The sequence below is a fragment of the Arachis ipaensis genome, chromosome B09, assembly GCF_000816755.2.
Source record: "Arachis ipaensis cultivar K30076 chromosome B09, Araip1.1, whole genome shotgun sequence".
Lineage (NCBI taxonomy): Eukaryota > Viridiplantae > Streptophyta > Magnoliopsida > Fabales > Fabaceae > Arachis > Arachis ipaensis.
In genome coordinates, this window is record NC_029793.2 from 14,885,370 (window position 1) to 14,888,388 (window position 3,019).

Below are 3,019 nucleotides of genomic sequence, written 5' to 3' on the forward strand. Positions count from 1 at the left end.
AATCTCCGAAAGATGTTGGAATTAATGCCAAAACTGAGGAGACTATGGTAAGTGTTCGTGGTTATCATTTCATTACGTAATCTTATGTTAAAATTATGTAGCCTTCAATTGTATCATTCAGCCATGTTGTAAATTTTTTATTGAAAATTATTAATTTATAAATTCAATTAATATTCAATATTAATGCTTTTTGTTCAATATAATTCTAAATGATTTCATAAAGGTTGGATCCATGACTAGAGGAGCTCAGATATCACATGAGCAACTATGTGATAGAGCTTCTCCATTTTCGTCCTCAGCTAATAGAGCTCCGACATCTCGTATCAATGAACCGTTTTGTCCACCGCGCAACGATAAAAAGTTTGCGCCGTCAAGTACAGTTAATGACCCTCAAACTCCCACAGAACGCACAGAGACTCGGCATTGCGATGAAGTGGTTGATCATCAATTAGAGGATGAGGATTACGACCCGGAGGCGGATGAAGTGCTGTCGTTTGATGACCACATTGATGACTTATTTGCTGTCCAGGAAGCTGAAGGTCAGAACAATGACGATAAACGCAAAGAATGTTACTATCATTGGTATACTTTTTTTTCTTCCTAATTTTTTAAATAGTTATTTTGAAAGTCCTTTACTTCTATTTTTCTTTTGTGCAATGATTAGCTAGTAATTTTTTTTCATGCACTTTTTAGAGGACGGCGTGTGTAAAGGGTCTAAGCTGAGCGTGAAGGAGGCTATAGCACTTCCTCCAATACAAATATAATACTCCCATTTAATAGAGATATACAAGAATTGGTCAGGCAGCTGGTTTATTCAGTGGTTTTGTAGGGAGTTTGGGTGTTGACTATTTCCAGTTTTTCATATGTGAAGAGACCTGGAAGCACGTGAACAAAGTTAAGAAAGAACATGCATACTACATGATTAAGGTACATCTTTTAGCTTAACATTTTAAGCAATTTTAGTATTCAATTTTTTTTTTTTTGCGTAAGAGTTTTTGCATAGGTAAATTATATGACTGGTTAAATTTTCAAATTTTGTTTTCTACATGTTTATTTCAGTACTTCTATCTTATACGTAATTGCGACTCTTTTTATTGGATTTGAGTGTTAAACTTTTTTCAATTTAAAGTAGCCTATAATGGTTGTGGATATTCTTCAAATTACCAATCTTATGCTTGTTAGTTGGTTTTTGGTTAATGACAATGGTAACTGATTGCAGTGAGTCTTTCATTATGAGGATGATGTCGGAGGAAAAATAAAGCGCGAAATTATGTAAAGAATAGGAAAGAACTGGAAAGATACAAGACACAATTTGTATCATAAGTGTTACAAAGAATAGAAAAAAATGAATGAAAACGGTTCCTTGAATATTGCCAGAAGGAAGAAACAAAGGTAAGTCTTGGTAATTTTTATTATTTCCACAAAAAACATAATGTGTATACATACCCCTTATATTTTATATTCAACATTCAATTCTCATTTATATTTGTTCTGTTATTTATTCATAGAAAAAGTGAAAACAAAACACTATAAATTGGGGCAAGCAATTTAACACACATACTGAGAACTCCAAAACATTGGCAAGAAAAAAAGACAAAGTAATAAGTAATTATTTGCATTGAGATTTTGATTAATCTTCCTGAATATGGTGTTGTTATTTACATAATTGTGTTGATATCAATGATATAAAAAAGAACAAGGAAGGTCCGTTAGTAGAGGAGAGTTTATCATCACTCGTAGGAAAAAATGGCTCGTATATCCATTCCGATGCGCGTGTTGTTAGTGTAAGTAATGTCTGAAAATTTTAAACTTAGATTATTGTATATATCGTGCTAATTTTAAATCACGCCTTTCCAATTTCTTGTATACTTGCAGGAAGTAATTGCGAATGTTGAGAGGTAGGATGAATTCTCTAAGCACCTTTCACAAAATGATTCGCTAGCACAAGTTCTTGGAAAAGAGTACCCTGGACGAGTTCGTGCCTTAGGTGCTGGACCATGTTCCACCCAAGTATTTGGTAACGCTGTTGGACAATTGTCGGGTTCTAGTGAGCCAAATCAAGAGTATGAGAGGAGGATTGCAGAATTGACTACTAAGATAGAAGAAAAACAGGCAAAGAGACAGTCGATAGAGAAGGTTTTGGGATATATAATCCAATAGCAAAGAGGCAATTTGCCCACTGACGTTGCTGTAGCGCTGGATTATTTGGGCAGTCATCGACCTCGTTGCACGCAAGGCCATCTTTATTTGGCAAGCATGACTCGCAACAAAAATAATGACTTTCAATCAATGTTATTAGACACTATTGAATTTAAGTTGGTTTAGTGCTTTATGTTTATTTTTTTTAAATTATGAAATTTTTCTTTATATTGAATCATGTATTTATGACAATCTCTTTATGCATATATATAATTTGGTTTGAATTCTTATTTGTTTTAAACATACTGTTTTAAAAGAGGCAAAATAAAAAAAAGCTAAAATTATAATGGAAATTTTGAATTTGGTGGCGGTTTCGAACTGCCGCAATATAAGCATATTGTATGCTTCCCAGCATTTAGCGGCGCTTTTCAGCCGTCGCAAAACGAATGCCGTTATAAATTCCCTGCCATTAAGCGGTCATTTGTAACTGCCGTGACACCATTTTTATTATGCGACAGTTATTCTAGCAGTTAGCTAAAACTGCCGCTAACTGTGCGACCTATTTTCCAGCATTTGGATTAACCGCCACAAAATGCTAATTGTGTTGTAGTGAAACCTCAACAAATTGGACCATTCAACATTTAAAAGGAGTTTGGTAGTTGAAATTATTGTTGATTTTAGCCTTTATGTTAGGATTATGCCATTGAATTTACATGTTATAGAAAATACTAAAACCTCGTTTTGTTTATGATTTTGTAAGATAATAATTGTGTAAAATTTGCTACATATATTATGTTTTGAAATGTAATGTTAGTTTTGGTGGGAAATTTTTTTTTAAAATAGTTAATATTTGATATTTAAATATTTGTATATATATAAA

At 33.1% G+C, this 3,019-nt stretch overlaps 1 long non-coding RNA gene across 1 annotated transcript; it reads left to right on the top strand.

Moving 5' to 3' along the window:
* Nucleotides 230-1,386, top strand: LOC110267192. Its single transcript, XR_002354550.1, has 3 exons — nucleotides 230-582; nucleotides 694-927; nucleotides 1,220-1,386. It is a non-coding gene; the product is annotated as an uncharacterized LOC110267192 (long non-coding RNA).